Below are 12894 nucleotides of genomic sequence, written 5' to 3'. Positions count from 1 at the left end.
TGCTCAGCAAGCTGCAGGCTGGAAAAAGAGTCAGGAAATAATGTTGTGGAAAGGAGAGCCAAACCATTTGAAATGGAGATGCTGTGGCTGGTATACTCACAGTTCTGCAGTTCTGCTTGTTGGAAAAGTAAAAAGAAATAAAAATAGCTAAGGAACAGTAGAGAGAAGGTGTCCAGGACATCAAGCTTGGGCTGGAGCAAAGGAGTTTGGTAATGAAAACTTTTCTGAAGGGTGGGGGATGCAGGACTTTTCCCAGCTCCACCCCGAAAGGGAGGTTACCTTGGGGAGTCCGAGTGCTTCCATCCCTTTATCTATTAAATTAAGATAATGTAATTTACTGCCCCAGAGAAAACATGATGGATTTAAAAAAAATAGTGCTAGTAGGCTGGGGCTTTCTGAGATGTTTTTTCAAAGCCCACATGCCAAACTCTTTCTTCATTTTCATGCATGTGTCCCAACTAGCTGTAAGAGAGTTACACATGGGTCAGTGAGGAGTAGAACAGGCTCTTTAAAGTAGTATTTAACAAATCCTTTCTGTCATGCCTGTTCCCTGGTTTTTCACTCATTGTGGAGGAAACCAGCATGTCTCATTTACTCTTGACTGGGAAAAAGTTGATGGGGAGGACTCCTGCATGAAAGATCAATTGTGCCTATTCAGTCTCTGCAAATGGGGAGTTTTTGCATTTAGAGCCTGAAAATGGGGGTGGTTTTACCTCATTTCTGCCCAGCAGCAACACATGTTGTCAATGTTTTTCCTGCAGATCTTCTGCCTGGGCAGGGATGATGTGGGTAAATGTTCTGATGTGGCTGTATTTCTGTGGAAATATATATATACACATATGTCTGTGTGTGTGGCTGTATTTTTCAGTGGAATTTCAGGTGCAGTGTGAATTTATGAACTCTGTTGCAGCTGAGAGCAGAAGCATTTCTGTCAGCCACTGTTTGGGAGAAGGGACACAGTAGATCTCTGCTGTACAATGAGATTTACAGACTTTAACTTCACTACAAGAACAATTACCTGTAAGTCAGTACTACCTGTTGCTGTGTACCTTGAAATACTGGGGAGTATTTTGGGTGGGGATTATATTGCCTTAGCAGGCTGAGAATCCCAGAGTAATTCTTGAACCCTGGAATCAAAGCAACTGCATTCAGGGCTCTGACAGGTCAGGGAATTTATCTTGTTGAACTCCACAGCAGCCAGACCTGCTGGTACTACAGGGATGTTGAAGGATGAGATGAGGCCATTTGTTTCAAAGACCTCCCAGCCAGATGTTAGCCCTGCTGTATTGCATGTGGCTTTCTCCAGAACAGGGAACACTGAAACCTGAGCCAGCTGAGAGCAAGGGCAGCAAGCACCAGCTGGGTGTGTGTGGCATTACCCATCCACCTTTTCCTGGCAGCTCCAACACTGAAACACATCAACAGTGTGCTTCAGTAGAGGCTCAGGAGCTCAAAAATCACAAAGGACACACAAACACTTCTCCCTTTGAAATGGCCTGTTTGATGCTCCAAGTCTTTTGTTGGTAAATGGCATATCAGAAATTCATTTCCTCCTGCATTGCATCAGCAGTTTTGGAAATCATGTTGCCTGATACCTCATGGCAGCAGCATGACCTGAAACAACACAATGAAATTACCTAGACAGTCCTTTACCAAACTGAATAAATCCACTTTTCTTTTTTTTTTCTTTTTTTTTTTCTTTTTTTTTTTTTGCCACTACCTGCTGGATCTCCTACTTTTCAGTTTCCTGATGCCTCTTCTGTTAGTTGCCCATGTGTGTCCTCCATCCATTAGATCTTGTATCCTCCAGCTTGTTTGCATGCAGGTTTTTCATGTCTTTCAGAGATAAAAAGGAAAGGGAGGAAATTATATAAGTATAAAAGTACAATAGCTTCATATTCCTGTTTGACTGCTCCTGGGATGTTTTCACATGTGGCAAACATACCCAGACAATTAATCTTGTGCACCCACAGGGTGTAACTGTAAAGCAGTGCATGACAGATAAAGATGTATCTTCCTTCCCTATTGTGCTGTGTTTGGGGGATTTTTTGGAACCTCTGCTTTTGCTGTGTCAGGGCCAGTTACCCCATCTGGACCCCCAGGCATATTCTAGTTGATGTGATAAAAGCAGATCCTCCATGTCTTATTAAAATTACATATTAGGACATACATTCATTTTTCCCTTCTGTTCCTTTTTTTTTTCTTTTGGAATGGAGAAGTAGCCAAAATCAGAAGAAACTCATGGCCATGGAAGAAGGGTGGAAGAGAAATGCAGCTCTGGAATCTTGCTATGCTGTCATCTCTGCCATTCTTTGTGCATCTCAGTTTTCTGCATTCTTCCCAGTATACTTTCAATTTCTCTTCTTATAAGCTCTTATTCTATCCAGGCTTGCTGTTGGTGTGGATGGGGTTTGGTTTCTATGCAGAAAGCCCTGTGGACATGAACTCTTTGGGGACTTCAGGAGAACATACTAATGGTCACTCCAGTTTGAAGCTGAATTTGGGATGAGCTCCTTGTGCCAATTTCAGAACTGTGTCTCACAGGGAATGGGAGCTGTGGGCAAAGGGAAGGAGCAGCACAGTGGACTGGGCTTTGTTTAATGTGTCTGTCCATGTTGGATAAGCTTGTGCCCAGTGCAATCCATGTAACAGCACCATCCCCCAGCATCTGATTCTTTCTCACACACTTATCCAGGGTTTTCCAGACCCACCTCTCTGGGAAACAGCCAGCCTGAGAGAAAAGACCTCAGCAGGCAGCAAGGATCCAGGCAACAGGCACTGCTGCTTATGCAATAGGCAAACATTGTAGTAAATAACATGTGGAGCTTTGTTATTAAGCTTGATCTTGTTAGGGGGGCAATAAATGTTCTCTGTGATCATTTTTCTTGTAGAATATCAACACAGGATAAAATTGTGGCTCTGGTTTTGCTCTTCCTGCTCATTAGAGCTCCATGCTGCTTCGTGCCACGGCCTCAATCTGTTGCTGTTTGCCTTGACAGCTGCATGTCCCCAATTTCCTTCAGACTCATTTTGCACATGATAATGCTGGCAGTTCTTGGGTTTTTCATGTGCCTTCCCCCCTGCCCCTTCTCACTTTTACAAAACCAACTTAGCAGCAAATTGTGCTTAATTTAAAAGGGATGGTTTGGGCAAGATACCTGTTTGCTGGAAATCAAAATCAGGGACATCTGGCATTCATTGACTTTTAAAAGCAAAGAAATGACACAACTAAAATGCAGATACAGAGGATTTCCATCTACTTTGGGGGGGGATGTTGTTTTAGTAAATTGGACTCAGATAGGTTTGTTCTACTTGCTCCTAGCTGTTGTTCTGAGTATAGTCTGGGTTGAACCACTTCTTTAATTATATACCACTATAAAACTAGCCTTGCTTCATAAAATGCTTTTTTTTTTTTTTTTTTGCTACTTTAAGGCCTGAAGACACTTCTAGAGCCATCAAACTCCACCCTTCTGCCAGAAAAAGCTTTTGTATCATAACTTGAGCTGGGGACTCTCCAGCCTCACTTCCAATTTCTAGGCTGATTTAGAGCAGAGGGGCCAGACAATCACTTGGTTTATTCACTGGGCATACAGGTGGGAATGGGAGATGCCTCCCAGAGCTGGCCAGGCCCTGTGATGCAGAGGAGATGAGTGATGCCCTGCTAGCCTGGAGCTGGGAGGCAGCTGAAGCAACTCCATCTAATCAGTAGCTATAAAACAAAAACCAGCCATTCTGACACTACAAAACAGTAGAGCTTTATTTGAACTTGAAGAGAATAAATGAGTCTTTGGCATGATGTGGGGAGAGGAGACTCTGCTTCTTGCTGCCAGTAGTGCATACTTTCTAATTCAAGAAGGAGCAGCAAGGCAGATCCCATAGACAGCATCAGGCACAAACCCAAAAAAATCCTGGCTTTGCCCATGGAGAGAGTGAGAAGTTGGATCCTCTAGAACAGAGGCTACTTTATGAGGAGTCAGAAACTGGGCCACGCACAAAGCGGGTATGTGAGGGTAGCAGGGTACTGCTCTGTTTTTGCTGAGGGATCCCCAGGCAGGTCAGCCTGGGCCATACAGCCTCTCTCCCAGCAAGCCACAGATCATCTGCACTGGCTCTGTGCATGGCAGGTTTCATGTCAGACTCCCCACACCTCCCTCCTGCTGGCACTGGTGGAGTCTGGAGCAGTATGAAACCAGAATTTTATGAAGGGCAGGAGTGTAACTCTCCCCATATTTCACTCACTTCCCTATCTGTCATTTCTGGCTCAATCCTTCACTCCTGCTGGATCTTCCCCTGGGAAGTGATTGAAGGAGCCTCAATAGTTTAATCCAAATTGCCCTCCAGTTCCCTGGTGATGCAATTAATTGAAAGCAGGACTTTTACATCTCTGTTCTGCTTAAAAGTATCCCCTGGCCATCAGACTCTCATGCTAAGAGAGCTAAGAGTCACTGTGCTGGCAGCCACATCCAGTATGAGCCTGGATTTCTAAGGGGATAATCCAGGAAGACATCAGGTCCCCTGTGTGGCAGTCCCAGCCTTAATCAGCTTCTCTCACAGTTGTGGGCTATTGCACCATCAGGAGTAGTTTCCTCCAGCATTGCAGCTTGCAGTAGCAAACTTAAACCTTTTTCCCCATAGTAATCTGCAGTGGGAGAAGCCTCCAGTGCCTCCCCATGATGGATTTTCTTTAGAGAATTTCTATAAATCTGCTCCCCTTGCCACAGAATTAATCACACTTAGAGCTAGAAAAGGGTCGTGCCTTTGCTAGAGAGAATGTGCTGAAATGCAGTAAATTCCATGTGAAAATATAATGTCTGATATAGACAAACTCTAACTCATAACTTGAATGAGCAAAATTCTGAGAGCTGGGTGAAGTAGGCAGAGCCTGGGATGAGAGAGAGCCAGGCTGTGGCACAGTGTGCCTCAGTTTGGCTGTTTGACAGATGAGGAAGAGGAAAGTAAAGACTGGAGAGATTAGGGCTCTGATTCCTACTCCCTGTCAGAATTAGCTGTGAACAGAATAGGGAGGGGTTTAAGAATTTGGTTTTAGAATTTGGCCATAAGTTCTGCCCCACAGCTCCTCCTGCCCATGCAACCCTTGGGGTGAGAGCAGACTGTGGCAGATAATTTGCAGGTGGACTGAGCCAAGGCTGAGTCCCAGTTTGGCTGCTCTTCCTTCTGAAAGGGAAGGCATGTTTTGGTTTTCCTGGGCTGTCTGCAGAGCCCCTCTCTCTCCAGTCTGGGACAGCTGCCAGCCCCTTCCAGTGCCTTTTCCCAGTTAGTTTAGTAACTGTGCTTCCTTCATCCTGTCTTGAGCTCTGAAAATAGCATCCTCAGGTGTGACACTATTGCCCTGCTGTCTGCTGCAGACAGTATCCTCTTTCTTTCTGCTTATCCCTGCTTCAGTCTATACATAGTCCTTGGGATTTGCATCCTTTGTCATATTACAGATGCCAGAGGGACCTGAGGGGATAAGAGGAGGCAAGTCCTGCTGAGAGCACTGGAGTGTGCTGTAGAGTGCTCATTCCCACAGCACTAGGATGCATTTTGGCATATCCTGGACTGTCCTAATTTAGCTACCACACTTGCTTTGGCATTGGAGCACAGCACAGCCCACAATGCCTGAATTTTACCTGAGTTGGGAGACCCCATCCTTTTAGGCCCCCTGAAAATGGTGGGTTTGTGCAGACTGTGGAGCTGTGATCACAAATCTTCCTCCTCTGTTTAACTGCTGACTCTCAGCACAGCCAAAACTCCTGAGCATGAGTTCATTAGCCCATTGGAATGGTGCTTCCTTGGCTCCTGACTTCCCTCCAAGGCTCTGGCAGGCAGAGCCCACCTCTGCTGCCAAGCTAAACCTTGCCATGCTGTGTGATGGGACAGGCTGCTGGGCACCCAGCCAGGAAAGGGCCTGTTCTCACTCAGCTATTGAGCATCCCTGCAGACACGCTGCTTGTGCCAACCTCCACCCTACAGCCTTCCATACAGGCTCAGATTTCTTCTGGAGCTGCCTTGTCCTTTCATCCACACCTTATGAGGAGAGGCAAACCCATGTTTGCCACATCCTTCCCTACCAAAAAGCTGTGTCTGTGCTGCTGATGCCCCATAGAGGAAGTTAAATGACCCCTTGAAGGGTCTGACTGCCATGTGAACAACCTGGCCCAGCCACTGCAGAGCTCCCTTGGCTGCTTTGGCCTCTTGCAGGCTCTCTAAAACACATCTCTCCCCCCCTGCTTTGTGCTGCTGCCAAGTGAGCTGTGCTGTGCTGCGTCCCTGATCTTTTCTGACATTAATTACCCTTTCCTGGCTCAGAGTGCCCTGTCTGTGGCCAGGAAACCAAACTCACTTGAGCCTGGAAGCAAAGCAGGAGGGAAGAGAGAGTGTCTGCTTCCTTGGATGGCCAACTGGAATAAGCAGGTGTCTCTGAGCCCTTCCTGCCCCAGGGAGAGCTGATAGAAGGCTTTGCCAATGCAGCCCAGGCTGGATCCAGCCAACTGCTGAGCACCTGCTCTGCCTGCTGGAGTCCCTGAGAGTCAGGAAATTGGGCCAGCTCTGAATGTGTGCCCAGCATCTTCAGAAATGCACCACACACCAGCACAACTGCAGTGAGAAACAGCAGGAGGAATAAACCCTGGAGTCCACCCATCTCCTTCCACAGGTGACTTTTTAGGCCACTAATTTCAAAGTTGTTTTCCTGCACTTCACCAGGGTGCCCTGGCTTCCTGCCTGTCAGCTCTGAACAGTGATGCCAGTGGGGAGGAGGCATGGGGTCCCAGCTCCTCGTGTTGCACAGTGTGACAAGCCAAGGCTGGATGCTTCTCTAAAAACACCACTGCAGACTTTCCTGGCACCAGCCACATGCTCAGTGCCACCCACTTTCCCAGGGTGACAGTGTTCCTGTGCAGACCAGAGCTTTGCTGGCAGAATTGAATGCTCTGAGTTCTTGTGTGGGAGTGCAGTTTTGCTGCTGGGTTTTTGGAGACTGCCACCAGCCTAAATCAGGAGCAAGAGGCTAAGTCAGGGAAAAGTAAACATGGACACAATGTGTTGTTCCTGACACTTTAACAGCGCTCTGAAGTTCCCATCACACACCCAAATGAAACAGCAGCACTTGGAGAGTTTAACTGGCAACTCCCCAGTTACAAATTCATAGTCTGTATTAACTCCTGTGCTATAAACAGACAGAAAGGAAAATCCATACTTTCCTTGAAAAGAGCAGCAGCGTTTCTCCAAAGGAGCCTGTGTGTGTTTGCCACATCCCTCCACCATAAAGGGACCCACGAGGCAGAGTTATTTCTAAAATACAGCACCATCTAGTGCTGTGCTGCTGCAGGTCACCCACCGTGTGTCCCCAGCCTAGCCCTGCAGCACTGGGCTCCTCTCCTCTCTTTCCCTCCCCAGCCTGAGACTCTTTGCCTTTTGGAGAGGGTTTTTTGGTTCTTGTCTCAGATGGCAGTGGGTTGTCTGAGGGCTGCTTCAACAACTCTCTTTGTGCCTCTGTGTGCTTGCAGCGTTCCAGCAGCCTCTTGCATAATTCATGGAGAAATTCTGTTAAAACTTCATCCAAACCCCAAATCATATGTGAAATGCAGCTGGAAACCATCTTTTTAGATTTGAGCCATTGCAAACATCCCTTCCCCCTGCTCCACCACACCTTCTATTCCTGTGTGTTAAAGCCAGGCAAAATTTCTAGTTGTGCAGAAATCCTGGGGCTGAGTGACACAAATACAGCTGTTTTTCTGGGCAGTGGCTGTATCCCTCTGCCCTGCAGAACCATAGAGAGTGATGTGCTATTGCTGAGGGTCCAAAGGGGTAAGAAAGATATTATCTGCAAGTTGAAATTCACAGTTTAAAGTATTTTGTTTGCACTGGAATATAAACTTCGTGAGGGCTGAAAACTGCTGATCTGAAGTGTCTATGGGATATGGGGTTAAAAGAGATTAAAAATGCTGCAAACACCATTTTCTAGGTGTAGAAGTTGTTTGGCCAAAAGCAGAGACAGCTGATTATTATGGAGTAAATTTCACCTACAATCCTACAACCCCATCATAAATAAACAATCTGAAATTGATTGGATTTTTCCCATATGTAAAATTCCAGGGTTCAGATTAAAACCAAATTCTCTTCAAGTTATATCCAGGATTCGTGTATGTGGTTAAGCTGTGTAACATGGCACTAAGAGCTCCTGGAAATCAGAGCAATCTTTATATCAAAGCAACTTTACACTCCCCTCCCCTTCCAAACCCAGGCACTGTGAGGTAAAACCCTTGAGCTGCAGCAGCATGGAAGGAGAAATTAGTGGGCCAGGAAATGCTTGCAGTGGTGCTGTGTGATTGAGCCTTGCTGCACAGACAAGTTTCCTCCTGCTTTTCCAGGGAGCAGGAATGTTGTGTGAAGAAAGCACAGTCTGGTGATGGCTTTGTCTGATGTAACTATGGGTAGGAGTTGGGATGGAAAAAGTTTGTTCTGTGGTAACCAATACCACAATGGGGAGGATGCCTGAGAAACTCGTTTCTTTCACAAGCAAGTGCGTGATACCTTTTCCCACATTTATTTGACCATTGAACCCCAAGGAAAACATATTGTTCCTTTGCACCAGGCTTTGTTATTTTCACTTTCCCAGAGGATGCAGCCAGCATCAGCATGAAGGGGTGAGAATTTGGAAGCAGAACTGCTTGCCTTTTTCATAAGGGGACAATTTCCTTGTGACATCAATAGAATCAAAACTGCAAAGTTTCTATTTTGCAGCCAGCCCTGATGGCAGTAAAAAATTGTCTTTTTCAAGTCTTTTATTTATTGAAGCACAGAAGCCAGCAGTGTAGGAACTTGCTTTCCATGTCTCACACTAAAGGCAGGGTTGGAGGATTGTTGTGGACCATTCTCAGACACAGCTGTGCTGAGACTCCAGGAGGTTCTGCTTTTGGAGACCCAGGCCACAGTCACAAATGGTGCAGCCTTGGAAATCCAGCTGGCCAAAGCATTTTGGTACTCAGCCATCTGGAAACCCATTTTGTACGTGTTGTGGCACATCTCTTTGATCCTACATGTCCAATGGGCCTCTCTTGCTGATTTTTTGCACAAACAGGAGCTGCTGCCTCACACTGGATCTGTCTCCCATAAATACAGTGTCTGCCCAGCAACATCCTGCCCTGAAGGACAGAAGTTCCCAAACCCTGCCAAGTATCAACATCAAGAACATGTCCCACAGAGACAAGGCCACACAGCAGCTTCCATGTGTCAGCATTCCCACCGAGTCCTTCCAACAGGCTGCTCACACACACAGTTATGGTAAGCTAATATTCAAATAAAAACATTGGAAAATTCACCTTTATGTACCTCTCCTTGGCACTGTCTTAGCCTTTCCTGGGTCAGTGTGGGACTATTGCCTCTTTTTGCTTCTAGACCTTTTATTTTTCCCTTTGCCAACCTAATTATGAGTGTCCCAGCTGAGAGACTTTTTCCATTTCCTTCATTTGCTAGGCAACCAAATGTCTGTACATTTCCATAGGGGTCTGTAAACATCTCATGGTACATTCTTCTAATTAGAAAACAATGTCTGTAGTTGTGTTTACATTGCTATGCTTATTAGGAAGAAAATGCTGGGCTGGTTTTGTGTTATGTGCAACCTGAGATTGTACATTTGTGTGTTGTTCAGAGAAGTATTTAATTGGTTTTTAAGAAATGTATCTTGGGGGTTTCTTGGTTTCTGAATCAACACAGACAGAGTTTACAGCTAGTTATTGTATGAAATTACAGATCACACGTTCCTGTGAACTTTCCCTAAGTTTATTCAACTCAAAAAATGCAAGTTGAGTTAAGGAGAAAAATTGCATGGCTTCAGCAATGAGCCATCTCCTTGGGAGGCACTGCTCATGATCAGGCAGTAAATTTGGGGGCAGTTGGGCAGAACTAGTCAAATATCTCAAGGCTGATATCTGTACAGAGGAGAATCAGAGGTTTCCCACCCTTCTAGGATGATCTCTAGGATTCTAGGAACATACAGCAGAAATCCATGAGTGCATCAGTTCTGATCCTCCATATAATACGGGCTGTAGTAATAAAAAATCAATTTGAAATTAATGTCTTTTGAACTGAATATATGTTTGAGAAAAGAGTTCAGTATGGATCAGAGGTTGCCAGTAGTGAAGAGTTGATTGCTACCTTAGAAAATTGTTCCATTTATTAGCAATGTTCACTTTATTGCTACTCTTAATTTTCACTTTAACATCCAGCTACCAGATCTGTGTTTTGTCTGCCAGGATGAAAAGTCTTTGGTCGGTTTTGTTCCCTGTATTTCTGCTTCAACAGAATACAAGAACACTCTGTAACACGAAGAAATTGCAGTACTGGATGCTTTTGCTTGAAACTTATTTTGTAACCTTTTAATTCAATTCATGGCTCCTACCTGGACCTTTTCCAGTCCATCCATGTCCTGTGAATGGTAAACCCAAGCACTGTGTGCTGCCAAATGCATCAGTACCAAGTGCAAGAATGGGGGAATTTTGTCACTGATGACCTTACAACACCAAGTCACAGAAATGTCACTTGGAAGGACCTGCCATTTTTGGACACCTGCTCACCATCCCTTTCCTTACAGAGTGGCAGGTATTTACTCCCTCTGACAATCCTGACTGGCCTCATTCTTCACCCTCCCAGCTGGCCAAAGGCTGCAGTGTGGAGGATCCCAGCTCCCTACAAGGGTGAGTCCCAACAGATGCAGGCACACGGTGCTGTGCCCTCACAGAAAGAGCCCAGTTCAATGCTAACCCTTCAGCAAATCATGCCCTCACCTCCCAGTCTGCAGAGCAGCCCTTCTTGCTTATTTTATTCCTGACATTTGAACTGCAGCACATTCCAGTTGGGTAAAAAGGCTTGGCTGTCTGGAGCATGCCAGAGTCAGGTGGTGAGCACACCAAGAGCCAGACAGGATACTGAGCTTCCTGTGAGAGTAAACACTGAAAGTCATGCAAAGCATCTTTCATTCTGGCTGGGCCTCAACAGAGTACAGCCTCTGGAAAGGAAGGGACTGCACAGAGACAGAGAGATTATTCTCTTCTGGCTTGGAGGCTACCTGGACTTTTAATCACATTTGAAACCCTGTATGTTTAAAGGCTGCTCACTTTGTTGGCAGAATGTACACCCAAATTTCTTCCCCATCTGCTGGGAGCTTGCAGCCTCACTCAGAGATCTGCTGTGCAGGATCACAACCAGCCTGGATGCTCTGCACCTCCTCAGTTTGTGTCTAAGACACCACCATGGGATAACTGAAGGAGCTCTGGGACTTATCCCAAGCATAAACTAGGAGAGAAATGTACTGCTAAAGAAGAGTTCAGATTTGCCCTAAGTAATTCCACCTCTGGACAGTCTCTCTTAAGGGCTCTGAGCATTGTTAGTGCCAGAGAGGGACACTGGGTTTGTCCTGGTTTTAAAGAAGTTCAGAAGTCATAAAGAGAATGTCTACAAGTTTCATCAAGCTTCATAAAGAGTAGAGGCAGAGTTCTTTGGCAGAAACTCCCTGATCTATTCAGCCCTCCTCAGCATTCACATGAAAAGCTAGATTCCTCCCCAAAACTTCATGGAAATCTTTTGTTAAGTATTCAAGACACCTTCCTATATGGTGTGGTTGTTGACATCTGAACAGATATTGATGGCATCCTCACTGCTGCATTTTAGAAGCTGCACCACTCACAGTCTCAAGGCCAGCATGAATTCCAGGCTGTCATAGTGAGGATGAACCAGGGAAAAGCCATTGGGATCACAGTAGCCAACAGGTTCTGCAACAGATGGTTCTAACCTTTCATCATAATGTTCAGGTGTTGCATTTTATGCTATTTTGGAGCCTCCCACTGGAGTGGGCTGGAAGGAAACCAAGCCCTGTCTAGGCATGTTTGAGCTGTGTTTCAAGAAATCCTTTAATTTCCATAAACAAGTGCACTTGGAAATGTGGCCCTTGACCTTGTCTGTCTTTATTCCACATCTGTAAATAGAAATGGCAGCATAGACTGGCTCACAGGGACATCTGAGGATGGAAATATCAGCACCATGCAGGAGTAGCTCAGTTAAAACAAGTCCCAAGAGCCCATGAATCCCAGTACCCACAGCCAGGTCCCAACAGGATTTTTTCATCACCTTGTGGAAGGAACATTTCCCTTTTCTGACAATCAATAAAAATGAGATTCTATTCTACAAAAAGCTTTGCCTTTCATACTGATATCCAGAAAGTTCATGGTGTTCAAACAGATTTTCCCAAGCTGATCTATTATATGTGTTTTCCTAATGGAGAATTCAATATTTTCATTTTTGGTTGCAAAACTGTCTCTACATCAAACTTTGTTTTGATTTTTATAGACTCAAACTCTATTTTTAGGGTTATGTTATTCATTGAGGCTTAAAGCCAGCAGAGTCATCTTGGTAAGTCAGACTTTATGGCTATTTTCATGAGACCAGATGTAACATCAGTCCAGGCTTTTGGAAGGCAACTGCTTTTAGAGCTGCCAGTTAATTTGTGAGAAGATACTGCAAGGATATTGTGCATTTCTTCTCTAACAAAACTAAAGTGTGTTCTAATACTTTAATGTCTGGAAGGGTTTTAATATCTCTTCCCTCTTGTCTAGCAACATTTTAAGTAAAAAAACAGATATGAAACCTTTTCAACAGAAGAGACAATTGCCTAAAAACATTTTATTTCTTTTTAATGTTTCCAGCTGATCTATTGATCTGTACTCCAAGAATTGCTTTATTGACCATGCAGTATTTTTTAAGTATTTTACTGTTTCTACAGCATAAGCAGAGATCTTTGGAGAAAAGAAGGCTTGGGGGGAATGTTTTGAGAGTTATGTCCTGCAGTGTTCTCTGTCTGCTGAGGTTTTCATCATAAACCCTGGTGATATAATTCCA

The 12894-nt window shown here is 45.0% G+C and overlaps 1 long non-coding RNA gene across 1 annotated transcript in view; it reads left to right on the top strand.

Moving 5' to 3' along the window:
* The first annotated feature begins 9087 nt into the window (after nt 1-9087).
* LOC306810314 overlaps nt 9088-12894 on the top strand; it is a 46367-nt gene continuing 42560 nt past the window's right edge. The window contains exon 1 of the long non-coding RNA XR_013776432.1: nt 9088-9285. This is a non-coding gene — a long non-coding RNA (uncharacterized lncRNA). The remainder of the gene's footprint in view (nt 9286-12894) is intronic.

The sequence above is a fragment of the Erithacus rubecula genome, assembly GCF_903797595.1.
Source record: "Erithacus rubecula genome assembly, chromosome: 19".
NCBI classification, from domain to species: domain Eukaryota; kingdom Metazoa; phylum Chordata; class Aves; order Passeriformes; family Muscicapidae; genus Erithacus; species Erithacus rubecula.
This window is presented reverse-complemented; position numbering and strand designations above follow the sequence as displayed.